Here is an 18,835-nt window from a genome sequence, read left to right as displayed (position 1 = left end):
TGCCCAATACATATGGCAGCTTATCTCTGTAATACACATTACTTCTGTGGTGATGAAAGAAGCATAATTCAATTCAACAGATAAAATGTGGAAAAGCGATCACCCAAAGGTGAACCTAATTGAAGAAACGCAAAGTGAGCACAATCTTAAAGTATGCAACCTAGCAGGCCTAGTGCACACTTTACCTTTTCTTTCACCAATAAATCAGGGGGAGAGCGCGAACGCAGTCCCCCACTACCAGAAATAATGCAGTCGTGTATCCCGCAATTGGGAACGTAGCAGGGGTCAGCAAATCTGATGTGCAATGGGTAAGCCTCACCCTGGGAGATCTGCCCTTGAGATCACATTTTCCCCTGCCAGCTAAGTATGAGCTGCATGCAAGAGCGCAGGGGTTGGGTCAGTTCTGGGAAGCCCCGCTAAGCGAGGGTGAGAAGGCAGGCCCTGACCCAGCCCCAACCCCCCACCCCCGCGGAAGCTCTGAGCATCTGCAGAGCTGCCTGTCCCGCGTGTAGGGGGAAGCTCCAGCAGGCAGAGCCCAGCAGAAGAGCAGATTGTAGCGCAGTTCCTTTCTCCCATCAGGCCCTGCTGAGCCCGAGATTTGTATAAATAGCAGGATGGCTCGAGCAGGCTTGTTGCAGTCTGCCCACTGGCCTGTCGGCCCCACACGGGCCCATGGCCCTTCTGAGCCGAGCTGCTCAGCGCTGGCCCCATGACACCATCATAATCGTCCTGGACCTCGACGCTCCACCACCCCTGAATCTCAGAGTTCTGTTCAATGACAATGCTGAAGCTTTGACATCTTTGCCGTAACCATATGCCGTGTTGTGTCAGCTGAGCCTGCAAAGCGCCAAAGGCAAGTATTCGCTTGTCCGGGCCCAGAGGTCACTGAGTCTTCCAGTGCCATCCACTTGGCACGGCCTGCTGTTCCCATCGTTTTCTACCCGCAAATCAGCACCACTGCCAAACAGAACTGCATCATTGGGGCCCATCGCTGCTGCTCTCCGACTTGACCCCAGCCCAGCGCAAAGGCACCCATGCTTCTGGTCTGATGCTGAAAAGCCTGACTCTGCTGAGATCCGAAAGACAAGAACTAAGGTATTTTGGGAACATAGTACTATTGTTTTTTGTGTTGCAACTGTATCAGCTCACACCTCTCCTGAAGGGTTTAGGCTGCCCTCAGACTGCACTACCAAAAGAGTGAAAATAAGCTATACCTGTTGGGCTTGCCTGTTTCACTTTTATGATTGGGATCACTGCTGTATGGGTATTAAGCGTGTTATATATGACCGATCAGATCAAATCATAGATCACAGATAAAGATCATAAGCAACTTCCAGAAACCTTGGCAGGTGGTCCACTGAGGCCCATTTGCAGGTTGCAGTGTGTTATTGGGGCACTACTAGGGTAACATATTGTGCTGTACATATGGTATTCGCCATGCTTTGATACCCCACTGGCCACATCTATAATGTCCAATGTACTTGGCATAATGCATGGACATTTTCATCAATCCGCACAGTGGTTAGAGGTAAACATAACTGAGCTCCCGCTGTTCTTCTTTGTCTCAAGACAAGGAAAAAAAGCACTGCAAAGGTTAAGTTTCTCAGCTGATAAAGGTTCATCTTCGGTGACATTCGCAATTCAAAAGAACGATTTTTGGGGCAGACAGGCTGTGTCGCCGCAACCCCTGCTAAACATATGTCCAGAGATGACAAACCTTGAAAGTAACTCCACACAGTGGCCCTCTGAGCAGCGGCCCATGGCTAATCAGGGGTTCAGGAATCCACTGTGCTGCCCACTCCGAGAGGAACTCCTGCACAGCACGTGTCCACATAATCCTTCGCCCGGGTCAGCACTCTCTTCTCCTCACCTGAACACCTCCTCCCTTCATCTCGGCTCGCCTTTTGCCCCTCGGAGCACCATGCAAGAGAGGAACAGGCATGTCTGGTGCGGAGCCCATTTCTCTCTTGCATGGTGGGTCCTACTTGCCTGAAATGGGATATTTAAATGCAAAGTAATTGCTACTGTATTAATCCCATTGTTCATAGTTTGTGGGAGTACTGGGCAATTGTATGGACCCGCGCTCACTGAAAATGAATGGTATTCCCGAGGTAACCCTCTCTATGCCGCAATACAAATTAGTCTCTCCTTCCTCCATCATCAAGTCCCAAGATCTTCTTGACAAATGTATTTATTTCTGCAATGTTTGTCGGCTATCTGACAAACATTGCATTAATAAATAAATGCTTCGTGGCTGAGGACTGTAACTACCTCTGTTGACCCCATGGGGTCACCAGAGGAAGTTACAGTTTTGTGCACAGGCACATTTAAAAAAAAAATATATATTTTTTTTTTACTCAAGAGTTGTCCAACATAGGGCCTCGCGGGCCACATAAAATGGCTTGGCGGGCCGCATTGTGGCCCGCGGGCCGTATGTTGGACAACCTTGCACTAGCACATTGTCTCACTTGCACCAAGAAAGTAGCAGCCCAAACCACATAGAGCATCATTCAGAGGTCAGTTTTTCCCCCGTTTCGAATTTGCACAAATGCAAGGGCATTTCTGGGCATTTTTAAAGAGGATCCTGGATTCAAATATGGGGCGCGCTTTAAAAGGCACAAACACGAAATTCATCCGCCTTAAACTTTTGAAACAGGCGGTGGTGGAGGTGCAAATAACAACATGGTCATTTCTGAGCCACTTATGATTTTTATTTTAAGTATGACAGCCGTTGGTAAAACAATGGGTGTCACACTAGCATTTCCATCCCCAAACACGGATAGAACTGTTTTTTTTTCCAAGTCATTTCACAGAGATAGGCCCTTTAATAGCTCATCTCGATGAAATGAGTTCCCAGCGTCATTGCTGGGAGCCTTTCATAGATTTGTTTCATGGGCATGATCGCGACAATTATGTATGGAAGTGGGATGGACAGCTCACCTTTGCGCTACAGCCCAGACCCCCCACAAATGCTCAGGTCCAATGGCGGAGCAAGGGCAGGGGCAAGGGGGGCAGCCGACCCCCCTGATTCCCCTCTGGTTCCCAGTTCTCCCCCAGCCTCCCACTGGTGCCTTATTAGCCACCCCCCAGCTCCCCATCACCAAAAGCTGCCTCCGCTACTGTTCAGGTCACATTTGTGTATAAGGTGACCTGAGCATTTCTGAAGGCAGTGCTAATGCAAGCACATTCTCTGTGCTCCTTTAATTTGTGCTGCTCTTTCAAAACTCAAAATGTGGCAGTAAATTACTATAACTGCATGTGGTAAATGTGATTCAGTCTGACCATATTAGCACAGTGTAGGAAAGGCATGGTATCAACAACAGTAAGACGGACTCAAGTGGCCACAGTTCAAGGGTGTTTATTGAACTTCAAAAAGGGTTTGAAAAACGCCTATCTAATCCTAAATCTACAGATGGGAGCAAGCTACGACCATCAAATATTAATAACGCAGTCCTAGTAGTGTGAGAAACAGTGTAACGAAAAAGAAAGAAGTCTTCACAAAATGATATCTCAGGATGTTCAGGCCGTTGACCTCCCTTCCCCAAGTTTTCAACACGGGACAAGGTGGTACACTCGAGCTTAGCACAGTCTCCGGCTTCTCCAGCACGAGGATTCAGTTCAATCATTAGCATCATGGCCTTCCGTGCTCAAGTCCCAAGTATCTTTGTCTTTCAAAGTCTCTTCTATCAGAAGGCCTGATGCAACAAACAAACAATGAGTTATTTTCCTCTTAAGATTTCACAAATACTCAATTTCTCAGGTGATTCACTATTCCCATCGGATCCCCCTCAGCCACGCTCAGATCCTGTCAACACAATGTTCAATTAGTGTCCCTCTGCCGGGCTCGGAACAATTTCAATTTAACTCAGACTTGCTTTAACCAAAATCTCTCAGCTGGTCTCCCTCTACCGGGGTTGGACCAATTTCATCTACTTTGTCATCAACTTTCTTTACCCCATTAACACTGTAGACTTTCGTTTGTGCACAGCTTGACCTGTTGCAGGACCACTTCGATTCACAATTCTTTTGTAATGCTTTCGCTTTTGTCACTTTTCAGTTGGATACCTTACAGAGACTTTTGAATGAGTACTCACATGGTACCGGACCACTCTGTCTAAGGTATCCTATCTTGGCTTCAAAGTTCAATCACTCATCTCTTGTTCAATTTTACTCGCATTTATTATTATGCTGTTCACTTCAAAGTTCACCATACCATTTGGCCACTTGCAACCTTGGCTTCAACACAGACCAGTCTGGTATCAGTCTCCCCAACTCACCGGCTGTGTTGACTTCACTGGCTTGCTTTGTTGTAGGAGCCGAGGACAGTACCACAGCAGCAAGTGATTCGCCCCACCTTGACTATCGACATGGGAGAGCCCTGGGTACCCCCGACACACAATGCAGGATTCTTCAGCCTTGTTTCCTTGTTTTCTTAGATTTTCTATTCTTCAAGGGTCATGAAAGTAACGGTTCCTTGTTGAAAAGGTCAGGGGCACTGGCCTCCTTGCGATCGATCCCCTTCTGTTTTACCATTTTCCGCCTCGTATGAAACTGTAATCTTGGAACTGATGCTTCCTCGTGTGCTTTTCCTCGCTCAGAGTGTGCTCTTGTACTCCACCTTTTATCCCTGTGGGGAAGTCTAATGGAAGTCAGGTGTGTGTAATGGTCAGTCGTAATTGCCTGATCCTGCCTGGCCATTGTGTTGGGAAATGTCAGGTATACAGCTCGGGTGTTAGTCTGTGCGAGCATATCTGGCAGCGTGTATAATGGATCCCCATGGAGTCTGCCTGCTTCATACTGCTGCATAAAGGTGACAGGCTCCATAGGAATTCCAAGCATTTGCGCAGGCATAGAAATGCACACTGGTGAAAATGCTGGGGCATTTGTATGGCTGGAGGAAGGGAGGCGACATAACCCAGGTTGTGTTCCGCCCCTCCTCTCCGCCATACAAATGAATGAAAGTGGGGAGTGACATAAGAAGCATGCGTAAAATCCTTACTTATTGCTTTTATGCATGCTTTGCATCAAGCCAACAAAATATCAGTGTTTCATTACTGAAAAGCCTCTGTTATTGTAATGCAAGATGTGAGATATATAAAAGTATTCTTGGACCGGGGACACTCCCTTCTCCGCAAAGTTTTTAAAAATGGTTGGACGGATTTAAACCAAACCAAAAAAAGGCTTATGTGTCACTTGTTTTTTATGTGGAGTATATCCATCCATAGGTTTCATACTATGGGTGTTCTAGGGAAGCACCTTTTTCTCCATGAAAAATTAATGGCAGTAGGCTGTTTTCTTAGTAAGTAACTTTTGAACAATTTAACACATTTTCCAAAACATGTCCAGTTTCGAGTAGCCCATGCTTGACAATTTATTTGGACATTTCATCCAAATCTTTACAAAGTCAAAAGTTAATAGCAACATAATTTTGGGAAAGTCAAAACAAATATGTTTCATATTAACTAAGAGGCTTTAACTGGTTGGTGTGCATTTGGGCAGTTCTAACTGCCTTTGGTGCACCAGAAATGCTTATAAGAAAAAGGCCTATCTTTCCCCATTTATAGAGGAAGTTCCTTACTTATCTACAGGTACGAAAGGTGCTTGTCTGTCATCAGGAAGTCCCAAAGACAGAAAAGTCCCCTGCCTGAATTTAATTCTACCTGCCTTACAACTACCTTAACTAACTTAAACAAGTCCAAGAGATTGGCTTGATTCTCCTGGTGTGCCAATATCTTCTTACGGTCTCTTTGTGTCAATGTCTCTATTCCTTGGGCTGTATGTCTAGCATGATCTTCTGTAATAGTCTCTGTTTATCCCTTGGAGTAACTTGTGTAGCTCTTCTACAAGAGTCTTTGATTTTGTGCTGTCTTTAGTGATGCATCTGTGACAACTTTCCTTGTGTAAGTTTCTCACCTTCCTGGTGAAGGTTTTAGATCTCTCATAATCTATTGATCCAGCAGGCTTTCTCAGCTTGGCTGTGGTTTCTTCCCATTTTGTATTTTACCTCTCCTGGGTTCTCTCTTTGTAACTGTCTTGTGTACCTGATAGTCTTGTCTATCCTTCTTTATTACAAGATATTATGCCACTGTTTCTCCCCTTTTCATCTGGGTGCTCATATAGTTATTTCCGTCCTTTACCAGGTATTTGTTTGGAGTCTTCATATACTTCCCACACAGGGTTATTAAGTCTCCTCTTTATCAGCTAAACACAGTTCCAATTACACAGGCATATATTAAGTAACTTGTGAGTACTGGGATGAGTTTCCCTTCTTATATTTGGCTGCACTGGTAGCCTTTCACTTCTTCGATTCTCTCCGTTACATCTCTGTATATCAGGGCACGTTGTGGGCTGTGGTATTTATTAGGGAGATGCTCTTCGATACTGCCTTTCTCGTTCCTTGGTTTCATTGCGCTCCCATTCTCGGCTTCTCTTCTGCCGTATATGGGGGTTAATGTTGGGAAGGCGTTCACGCTTCCAGTTGCCTTCTCTGATGGTCTCGGCATGTTTCATCGGGCTGTCTGCCCACCACCATATGGATGGGGTCTCACCACATCCTGACACAGGACTCTGCTTTCCTGTTTAACAACGGCTCCTCCGTTGTTGAGTACGCCGGGCCTCCAGTGTCTTACTCTGGCTTTCTTCAACTCTTCGAAATGGCGTGGGCTCTGTGGCTCATCTCAGGTCCACCTCTCAAAGGCGTGCTCATGTCGGGGGGCTTCCCTGGCATAGGATACTCTCTGCCTCTCCGTGTTCCTCCACTCGTCCCAGTTAAGTATGCATCTTCTCTTAAAGAGACATTGGCCCTCATTAGGACCCTGGCGGAGAGGGTTTTACGTCGGCTTAGTGCATGGCGTACCTCTCCGCCAGACTACGAGTTCCCGTAGCGCCATGGATGATTTTTACGCCTGCTTTTTGCAGGCGGAGAAATCCATGGCGCTACGGGACTTGTTGTTAATTACGCCACCGTAATTTACGGTGGCGTAATTAACGCCTTCCCCACTCCCATTATACCCTATGGGGCAAGAATGGGAATGGGGAAGGGTAAAATGGGGTTTGGGGACTTACCGCCCCGCCAAGGTCGGCATGGGGCGGTAAGTCCGCCAACCACCTTGGCGGAGTTGGCAGCTTAGCGCCATGGACCATGGTGCAAATTGCACCATGGTCCTCCGCCAGGGTCCTAATGAGGGCCATTCTCCTTTACATTTCTGGGCTGGTTGGTTCCAGCATTAGCTTCAGCTAAATATGTAGATGTTAAATTAGTCTTTGTAGCAGGTAGTCTAGTCTATGCTACCATGCAGTATGGTTTAGGGAGTTCCTCACAGGAGTGGGAGTCCTTGTCCCCTGAGGGGGATTCTCACCGAGTGAGGTCCCACCAGCCCAGACCCCTATGGTGGGTCTTGCTGAGCAGTCACGCCTGCCTAAACTCAAAGGGGGAGGCTCCCCTTTGGGGAGAAGGGACGAATACCTTTGATGTGTCACAGTATCTATTAGAAAATTGTGTATTTAAATTATCTGCTCCTATGTGGGTGTACAATAGGTAATTGTGATTGCCCTACATTAAGTATTTATTTCATTGGCTTCTATTACATTATGCTAAATATCTATTTTCAGTGAAAATGTTATGTTGGCAAAATATGTTGTTTATGATGCAGAGTCATGTGAGCGGACACATGATATCCCTTGGATATCAATAGTCACAGCTAACTTGGCCAGTAATCATATTGAATATATTATAGCTGTCCCCAACTGGTGGGTTAATTTCTCAGAGAACCAAATTAAATCAATTAATGATGTTTAAGAATACATTGGAATGCAAGGAGAGAATCAGTTGAATTGGAGACACCTTAGAGTCATCATCATGAATTACTTTGCGGTGGAGAAGGTATTCAAGCATATCTTACATCGGCAATACATTTTAAACATAGGAACATTCTGACAAGAGATCATTTTAATTGTTTGCACCTGACATACTCTATTAACCAAAGAATACACTTAAGTAGACACCTTAGAGTCCCTACTGCATATTGTTCTTTTATGAACTTCTCACCTTCATGCAAAATGCTTAATTAAACAGTATGCCATGTGCTGCCATCTTTGATGTCCTCTGTTTTCGTGTCCTAGTGCGAGCAGTGCATCAGTTATGGCTGCATAGCTTACCGTAAATTGCACAATTATTTATTAATTTTTTTTATTTTGCCTTCCAACCATGACACCCCTTTAACAACGCTTTTTCACTGAATTTGATGAGCTTTTTTTAGAGCAACCTAACCATAATGTTCCATTTACAACATTGTTTCATTGAATTTCACAAGCTTTTATTTGAGCAACTTAACCATATTGGCCCTGTAACTAAGTTTTATTTTCACTGAATTGCACAGGTTTTTAGTATGGCAATGTCTCAATTCCCGCTGTACTAGAACAAAAAGAGCCACCATCATGGAAGATCCTTTGGCACTTCACAGACCACTGCTTACACTACCCCCATCTGTCACTGTGGCTGACGATGCTTGCAACATCATCACGCAAGCAACATTGAGTGCAACAGCATTGTGCACGCAAGACTGCACCGCCAGTGTGGATATCAATACCTGAATTAAGTACCATAACGCTGCTACTCAGCAGTGCCCCAGACTGTAAGCAGCTTTTTCTTGCTTCTACTACCTTTGTTTATGGTGCTTTTTTACTTACTGTTCTTGGCCTGTTTCATCCCTGGATCGCTTATGCCTGTTCCTTCTCAGCTCCTGACTCCATGGCATTGAAATCGGATATGATGTCCCTGAAATGGCTCTTGCCTCTCCCTCTTCTACAGACCAACGACTTGGTCATTCAACCTCGGTATGTTTCCTGGATTGGATTTGGTTTCTTCCTTTTGGCTACTGGTAAACTTTGGTTCCTTTTTATTACTCCTGATTTTCCTCAGACCTCTGGAACTTGAACTTGGAATCCCCTGGGCTCAAATGTATTCCTTCTGTGAAGTATCAGTTGTAACTCAAAACTTTGGACTTCTGGTATACCTTCTGCTGTTCATCCTGCATGAACTCCTCTCCCATTGTCTTTCCTCCTCATGCTGCCCACGTCGACTTCATTGTTGTGTTTTGTTTTTGGGTATCCTGGTCTATGGACTTTGTTCTTCTTTTCTTCTTTTTCTGTTTACATTTTCACCTTCAGGTAGGACTGGCCCTTTGGGGTGGGTGATGCATCACTTTATCCTTCAACACATATTTACCCATTGTAGTTTTTTCGTTACGGCTCCCAGAGGGTTCTCAGGGCCTCCTTCTTGCACATCCACCGTCATCCTCTCTGCATGCCTGTGTTTTAGTCTGCGTGCTGGGTTGGGGAAGAAGGTCTGCCAACCTCTCGGAATTACTATGAGATTCCATCAAGACAGGCAACTTTCCATTACATGCACCTAATAACATAATCATACTCTCTCCCTTTTTTATATTAGGTTTTTATTTGTTTTTCATTAAAATAATTAACAAAACAGCTTACAATGAAATGATAATGCACACCGATACAACATCATGGGCCTCTCAAAGTAACAATACCGTCATTCCCGTCCTTTACCAACTTTCCTGTGTGTTGTGAAACGAACATTATAATAACACCTACAGCAGTAAAGACGCAATATTAATATCTCATGTACATACTGGAAGCTAACAAAGAAATGAACCTCCCTGGTCCCCACCCCAACCCAAACTTTAACGTAGCAGGATTATCGTTACAACCCCAAAAAGGGGGTTAATGGTGCTCATAAGTAAACGATATGAGAAGGCAAATTGACACGTAATAGGTCTTTCTGGTGTTTCCTCGCTGTTGTACCACTCTAGGGGTGACAATGGCATAATTCTAGATCATGTCAAAAAGAAAAGTTTGTGTTTGCTGTAGTGATCACCCCATAACTTGTGTCTTGCCCCCACCCCCAGTTTCTCGTTCCTGTACAATTCCATCAAGGGGAGCCATTCAAACTCCACATGTGTGTGTGTTTCCACAAAGGTTGCTCTGAGTCTCTCCATCTCATCAATGTCAAATACTTTATAAAGCCGGTCTACTTTGGACGGTACGGTGTTTCTTTTCCATTGTTGCGCTAAGCATGCTCTTGCTGCCAAAAAGCATATGGGGTAGCAAATGGTAGTCCTCCTCTCTCTTCTCAAACCTGAATAGCAACAGTAGAGGAGCATACTCTGTCAATCTGTGTGATTACATGAACCCAACCCAACACCTCCTTCCAATAAGTCTGTGCTTTTTGGTGAGCCCACCATTGATGGCAGTAGTCTGAGACCTGTGTAAATCCCTCCCAACAAACTGGGCTGACACCTGCATACATTTTTGAAAGCTTGAGTGGTGTCGGATGCCAACAAAACAGGAGCCTTCAATTCAACATTGTATACTGCATTGCGACTGTTGATAACAAGACCGCTCTGTACAACGTGGGCCAGGTCTCTGCCCCTTTCTGCAGTTCTAAGTCTTTTTCCCATCTGGTCTGAGTGCTGGGGGTAGGTAGATGACCTTTCATTGGCAGTGCCATATATATTTGTGACATAAACCCTTTGTGCCAGTGTGCAAATCAAGAATACACTCAAAGGAGGTTAAGGGCTGCTTCAATTGGTCTTTCAAACAATTGTCTAATATAACCCTCTAAGCTGTAGATAAATAAGTGGAGGGATGTTTTGTATCTGCAGTGCTTTATCTAGGACAGTCTTAGATATGAACACACCTTTCTTCCACATTTGGTAAAACCTGCTTCATACAATTCTTGGAAAACTTCTAAATCTACCACTGTGACTCTTATTGGGGGTGCCCACATGCAGCTAAGTGGGGAAGGCCAAGTAGTGATACCTTTCATGACTGCCGCCAGTCATCATAATGCACATAAGACTGCCAATACGGGGTGGGTCTTTATTTTGTTGGTAAGTCTGCTCTGTGGGACCCACAACCATTCTCCCATCGTGACTGGGTGAAAAGAATGTTTCCAAGGGTGACCCATGGTTTCTCTTTATTTTCTCTGAAGTGGTCCACTATTATCCTGAGCTGGGCTGCTCTATAGTACTGATATCTGGGTAGCTCTTCCTGCCTTCTTTCTTGGGAAGAAGAAGAGTTGTGTATACAATTCATGGTCTTTGCCCTGCCCAGAGAAAGAAGAGAAGTTCCTGTTTCATATTTAGTAAGACCTCTTTGGGGACCACTACTGGAAGGGCTTGAAATAGAAACAATAATCTAGAGAGCACATTCATTTTGATGGTTGTAAAATGCACCGCCCAGGATAGAATAATTCTAGACCCTCTATTGAGATCTCGAGTGATGACGGCCTACAGTGGCTGATAGTTGGTTTCATATAGATCGCCTATCTGTTTTGTGAGAGTTACACCCAGATACCTGATGCTAGTTGTGCTAATTTGTAGACCGTGACACTGTATGTTGTGTTTAGTGTGGAAATTGTCTGTCAAAAACTAAGATCTTGAGGTTTGTTTTTCATACACACGTTTCAACCATTAAAATGTCGGTCACCTGTGTAGTATTATGATGTCTGTAGTGAATTAACATGTCCGCCCCCGGAAATGTTTGTGAGCGGCCGCTGCATTGTAATGCACCTTTCACTAGGTTGCAAACCTCACAGCAAAATTGCAGTCATATTGTCATAGTAGTCACAGTAAATGTGGCTGTCGATATGGCCAATGGCCAGATAGTGACTACTACAATACCCGAGCACAAAAGTATTGTTCGGCTGGTTGATAATGGTCTCAATAGGAAAGAAGGGTTTGCATTGCGTGTGCCATATTGGTGACCAGGGTGGCAGCAATGTTGGCACAATGTTGCAATTTAGCATATATCCAGTGTAGTTAATGAGAATAGGATACGTGTTACTATCAGTGTTACTTTGTGTTTAGTTGATACATTTTAGATTTCAACATGTGTAGCAACATAATGAAGAGTCTGCCAATGCAATATGAACACAATCTAGTTGTGTGTCGTGCAATGTGTAGATGAGAAGCAAGGAGCTTCATATGCGTATGCGAGAAGAAAGATTTGCGGATGGAGCCGCCATTGTGAGGGAATGCAGTAGTCTTGAACATAGATGCACAGACATACATCCACAGGCATCTTCAGGCAAATGCGTTTGGGATAGTTTGGGAACAAGGGGTACATGGAAAATGCATGAATCTGTATACCACTGGGACCCTCATAGTTGGGTCTTTGTGTAGGCCACAGAAACTTGGGCTGGCGAGATAAACTCTGTGAACTGGAAGAATCAAAGTGATTTGCCCATGGCTGATAGTACCGCGGGCAAATCGTTTGCATGAGAAAGGTGCGAACTACCAAAAGTTTGCACCTTTCTCATGCGAACACACATACATTATCACACCCACACACACAAAACACACCCACAACACACCCATAACACCCCCCCACCCACACCCTCAGCACACAACCACCCACACCCCCAACATAAACAAAACCCATTTACCTTCATCTTCACGCTGGTTCCCTGCAGCGCCAGTTCCCTTTCACTTCCATGATTGGGAACTGGCACTGCAGGGTCCTTTTCTTTTTTTTTGTAATTGGAAGCCTGTGGTGGTGTTCTCTGCAGCCCACGCTCACTATTCCATAAAGTATAGTGAGCGGGGCGATGTGGGGGACACCCCTGCATCCTCTGTTTTTTTTTTTTACAATGCTACCACCAAAGGTTCAAACATTTGGTATTCGAACCTTTGGTGGTAGCATTTTTAGAACAAATGGTCATTGCGACCATTTGTTTTTGGGAAAATCATCCTAAACCAACTGGAAAGCTAGTTAAGGCACCTAAGTGCATTCAGGCAGCTGTGATAACATCAAATTGTCAATTGTGGCTAGGCAATAGTTTTATGACTTGGTGCTTTTGTGGAGAGGAGATGTCATCTTTTTAAGGACATGGGAGTCTATTATTCAGTGTCCAAAGAAGCACAGCCACCTGGTAGGGTTGGTTTGGGGCCAGGTAATAAACCCGGTGCAAGAGGCGCTTAAGGGCAGAGGGGACAAATGGTTCATGGGGTTTGATCAGGTTCTCAAGAATGACCAGAAAGTGGCTAGACGCTATGCATGCTGAAATGGTAGTCATTAGAAATTAGCATGAAATGAGGACACCAGCAAGTCTGGGTGGATAATATCTTTATCGACAGTTCAAACGGAACTTGTTTGTTTCTCTCCCTCCTCATATTGTTGAAGTATCCTTGGTAAAGTTATGTGCATCCCTACCAGGATTGGAGGCCCCGACCACATGGAACCTGTAAGAAATTAGGATTGTTTTGCGTGACTATGTAACCATGTGATGATGTCACGACCTGCTATGGAAGAACTCGAAAAGAGGTGTCTGCTATAGAATGTTCAGCCTCATGAACAGTGGTGGCACCCACTTTAGTAACCTAATTCAAATGAGTGTGTTGTGTTTGTATTATAACAGAAAGTGCTGCAACCTAGGGTTTCCCCAGAGGCTGGCCTGGGCTATATTAGCTAGAAATCGATAGATTTTTGTCCCAGAGTTGTGCTCTTCCTCTAAAGATAAAGAAAATCAATTCAAATAGTAGATCTCAAAAAGAAATGTATTATATATGAAAAAAGAAAAGAAAAAACTAAAAAAAAGAGCAAACAGTTTTGGACAATAGTTGAAATTCACTATTTGTCAAAAAGATGTAATGCACAAGATATCACTGAAATATTTTGAAATGGAGTCCAATCTCAAGATTCATTTTTCATCTTTCCAGTTGTTGGTTCCAATCCTAATGTTGTCGCTCTAAAGTCTTTGTTATTCAATTATTAATTGAGTACTTGATTTTAAACCACTTCTGGTTATTATTTGAAATCCGGTTCTTGGTTCCAAACCTCTTAAATTGTTATGTTCAATCTCTAAAATTTCACTTGACACGTGTTGAGGTTTTCTAACCAATTAAAGTACAATGACTTCAAGTGGCAATCAAGAGGCAATTTTAGAGATTGAACATAAGAATTTAAGAAAAAGTACTAAAAGTACTAAAATGTAGTTCCAAAAAAATAGAGATATAACATTGGTGCCTGAAGCATGGGCTTCGGCCATGGCTAGTAGCCAGATTGTCTGGGGCCTGCAACATGGCAGAAGCCCATGCATGCACACAGGATTGTGTTGATAAGTCGGTAACATAGCTCAGTGGGTTGAGCGTGATTTATGTGTGATCTGAAGGTCGCAGGTTCGAATCCTAGCATGGCCAACTCAGCATTTAATCTTTCCGAGGTCGATACATGCGTACCAACTTTGGTTGGGATGATTAATATGTGTAAATATGTTGTATGTACAGTGCATGTTTAAGTTGCTCTAATAGAAATCTTTGAAATTCAAAGATAAAACTTGGTTTCAAGGATGTTTTGGTTGCAGCGCAAAATCAAAAAACAAAGAAATGTGCCAGTTATAGTAAACCATCTCACCCTAATTTGCACCCCCACCATGCACTGCACAGACAAAGATGACATCACAAATGGTATAGAGACATCTCTCAGTAGGAGGAATGCACAGATATGGGATCTAATTCCATGACAACTGATTTAAGAAAAGAGTAAATACTGTAAAGATTATAAATTATTCAGATGTTGTAAGCAGAGTACTCACAATGTGTAAGATTGTCGGTTTCTGTTTCTATTTTGTCATCGAGATTTAACAAAGCACTGGGATGAGTAAGAGGGATGTACGGGTATGAGATCTAGATGTGTGACGAGTGACTAAAGAAAAGAGTAATTTATGGTCTCAATGGAAGTTTGGCAGTATTCCGGCAGTAAATCCACTGAAATAGTGCCAATCAAAATTACACACCTGTGTTGTTCTATATTGAATGATATTCTCCATTATGAGATACTCAGGGAGGCCTTCATATTGGTCTTACTTTAAGTGCAAATTTAAGTTACCCCTTAATATTACTTTAATTTAGTTTCCTAACGTTCAATTTCTTTAGCTGTAATTAGTGCTGAAAATGCAATACTTTGTAAATAAAAAAACATGTATTATTGACAATTATAAATGATGCTACAATGGCAATCACACCATTTGTGCAAGTAAAGGAAATGCGTAACAATTATTTTACACTACACATTTTAATAAACTCTGGTCAATCTCATTTGTAAATAATCACATTATCAAGTTGTTCAGCACACTATGGCCCTGGGACATGGCATTACCCAGTTAAGCTTTTCCCACATTCTCTCACAGGTGTTAGCCGCCATGATGAGAATGATGTGGCATCACTCTTCCCCAACATTGTTGGAGCCCTTAACTGTGCATGTGTGGCCCTAATGCCACCTATGGCTTGAAAGAATGTCTTCACCAACAGACGCATGCATCACACAATCAATGCACATATGGTCTGTATTGCAACAATGCTCTTCACACACGTGTATGCCAGATTTTCTGGCTCAACCCATGACTCCATGATCCGGGCCCGTAGCAACATGGCGTACATCATGGAGGGATTACAGCAATACTGAGCATGGCTGTTTCGTATGTCCATGATAAAACACACCCACACCAGTGCATGCCATCACACACCCACACTGCATGTGACAGAACAGGGACCCACAGTGTGTGAATATTATTATCAGAATCCAGAGGAGACAGAGCACACATGACATTCATGAATGATGGAGGCTGGCTGTAGTGCCCATCACACGAGTGGGTGTGCAGCAATTGGCACAGTACAGTTATCAAAGCAAAAGGCCAAAGGAAAGTCATCTCTATTCCATATCTGCCATCTGATCACTATGATGCCCAGTACAGTCCATTCAGGGCATTACTACCATTAGTGGCCAACCCACCAATCCTCTACTTGCACTCTGCTGGCAGCTACACATTCTCTGCTTCAAGGGTAAGAGAACTACCTACATGCTATTGAATAAGTGCACAATTTAACAACCTCCATGGCCTAATCTTCACTCGAATCCTGGTCAGACACGTTTCAGGTACTCTCAACATTAAGGGAATACAACGTCAGCAAATTGGCATTACCCACTATGCATGTCAATCATACCACTAATACATCATTCAACCTGTGACCATGTCCCTGTCTGTCGCAATGGCTCGTGTGACTAGGCCATCAGGTTCACCCACAATGTCTAGCATCCAGATACTCATGGTACTCCATCCTCATCATGCTTCCAGGCTTATAGTAGCCAGAACACAGGCCATATATCAACCCTTATTTACGCATGTCATGGGAAGAATGCATCCATGCATTGGGACATATTGAGCTCCAGCAGGACCCTGAACCTAGCCATGCAACATGGGATCCCCCAAACGATGCCAAAGGAACAACATGAATGCACTGCAGGACTCCACATGAACAATTTGCACTCATTCCTGATAGTTTCAAGGGTGTCACCTGTCTTCCATTGATGCATACAGGGAATGGGAACCACCTTGTAGCACTGGCAAAGCAAAGGTCCACATATTTGAATCTAAATACTGTACCATGCAGCATGCCCCTCTAAGGTACAAGAGTCAAGTAATGTTTTGCACTTCCCAGGTAAAGTTGGATTCCCTTGTCACGTTTGGCTGATAGTGTCGCTGTGCAGTCCTAGAAATCAGAGACAGCAGTATTATAACAATGACCACACCCTAACCTACTCCATAACTGAGCCAGACCTTTGCAGTTTTAGAAAACGCTTCCAGTGTCTACACCGGTCTGGTTGTACCTTCATGTACTTTCCAGGCAAGACCAATTCTGAAGGTCAAATGGCACACTATAGCTGAGGAGCCACTGGCAGCATTGTAAGCAGCCTGGTTGTGGCTTACGTGTTGATCAAAGGCCAGTCAAGCATCCTCCCTCACCCAGAGAACATCTCCAGGGAAGCATCAAAGGCCTTCTCTTAGGCCAATTGTGTATTCTCCCTTGTCACGGCACAGGCTGTTGCAGCAGCCACAGATGCTGCACAGGCCTGCAGTCAAGCCAGGTGGGCTCCTCCCTGGAACCAGCATAGGCCTCCACAGCAGTCACTGCAGCAGCTCGGGCCGGCTCTTGGGCCAAACATGTATCTTCCCAGGCACCAATGTAGGACTCTGCAGTGGCTAGAATTGCTTTAGAGGCCTTCTCTCAGGTCATACGTGCATCCTCCATGGCCCCAGAGTGAGCTTCTAATGCTTGCACAGCTGCTGATACCAGGCAAGCCAATTACCATGCCTTGCCTGAGAACAGGCCTATGCAAAAGTTGCAGCAGTTGCTGCAACAGAGGTTACCTCTCAGTCAAGCTGAGCATCCTCCCTAGCCGCTATCTTGCTCCCTGTACCTCCTTGAACAGACCTACCCTCAGCTGGTTGGCTGCCTCTAATTCATGATGCAAATTCTCCAGAGACTATTGGGCCAAGAGATAAAACACGTTTCCAGCATCCCCCCACTAGCCTCTACCCTTCCCTGGGCTGACTCCATGGCTGACAGAGTCTCGATTATGTTTGTCAAGTGACTGCCTGCCACAGGGGCAGGTGCAATGGGAACAGGAGGTGGGCTGGATACTGCGTAACTGGCCTTTGTAGAGAGGGCTCCACAGTAGTGGTGTTGTTCTCCTCCATCATGACCAGAGTGCCACGGGTGTGTATTTGCTCTGCTGACTAACCCATGTCTGGCATATAATTACAATTGTTCTTTTGTAACTGTGCTTAATACCGGAGACCAGTTTCTAAACGTGAGACGGAAACGGGTTGCCCCTGAGCTGTCCTCACGGTCCTACATAATATGTGACAACTACTATTGGTCAATGAAGTTGCCAGACATTGTTCTGCAAATAAGTGTGGTCAGGTATGTACAATCAGGCACCAAATTGACTTATACAAATGCTGATAGGAGGTATGCTACCTACTACCAACCTGAGCCAGTAATGTAAAAGCTTTGGGTGATGGAGGAGAGGCAGGAAGCCCAGGAACAGGGGAGAAATCCAACAGTATAGGAGATGAATTGCATCTGGAAGGCAGTGGTGAGGCTCCAGAAGGGTGAATAAAAGTGCATTGGCTGCAGCAATTCAGTCAGATAATGAGGGAGTCTATGAAATACAGAAACGTTGGCTTCACCCTCCGCTCTGGCATCCTGAAAAGGAAGTAGAGGACCCCGAAGTGGATTCCTCCACCTGTCTGGTGGAGTTGGAGACACTCCAAACTCCTTCTTCTCTACTAGACAACACTCTTCCACCACCAGCTCCCTTTAGTGACCTTCACAAACTGTAGTTCCTGGAATAAATACGATTTCCTCATAGGAGGTGGGTGTTGTTAGGTTCAGGGGATGTGGTTGGTGTTGTTTGGGGTTAAGGGATGGGCTGGGATCCTCATGGTTAGGGGTGAGTGTGGCTCGCTTAAATTAGCAAGTGTATGTTGTTGGTGAAGGGGATCACACACATTATTTTATATACATTCCAATTTCATATGACACTGGTGTGCTTTATTGTGTTTACAGTGGATTAGGGTTGTAAGGGTGGCACCATTCATACAAATAACCTGTCTTCCTGTGTGTCCATCAGGCACCTGAACTCTCCCTCTCTTTCTCCCACTTAGGGTTCCTTTTTAGGTCCTGTTGCTCCAGATCAGACATACCCCCCCCCCCCCGCACCTAATTACTTTATTATTGTGCAACATGCATCACAAGATGATGATCTTGCTAACTATCTCAAGCATGCATAGCAATTCACCCTGTGTAGAAAGCAGGCGCATCAGAACCAGCGAGTGGCCATCAGGTGCCTAAATATCTGCTATGTGCGATACGGGTCTCACTAGGTACCTGGCGTTTGTTTGTTTAAGAAGCTGGCTGGAGTGGATATCCAACATATACTGCAGGGAAACATGTAATCTAAAAATGAGTCT

General features: G+C 44.5%; 1 non-coding gene across 1 annotated transcript; it reads right to left on the bottom strand.

Annotated features, from left to right (window-relative positions):
* Positions 1 to 206: 206 nt before the first annotated feature.
* On the bottom strand, positions 207 to 368 carry LOC138528932 (U1 spliceosomal RNA). Its single transcript, XR_011284330.1, has one exon. It is a non-coding gene; the product is annotated as a U1 spliceosomal RNA (small nuclear RNA).
* Between the last annotated feature and the right edge of the window lie 18,467 nt (positions 369 to 18,835).

Source organism: Ambystoma mexicanum, chromosome 7q, assembly GCF_040938575.1.
Source record: "Ambystoma mexicanum isolate Mex_15411 chromosome 7q, UKY_AmexF1_1, whole genome shotgun sequence".
Classification (NCBI taxonomy): Eukaryota; Metazoa; Chordata; class Amphibia; order Caudata; family Ambystomatidae; genus Ambystoma; species Ambystoma mexicanum.
Note: the sequence above shows the minus strand (reverse complement) of the source record. Positions and strands in the feature narration are given on the sequence as shown.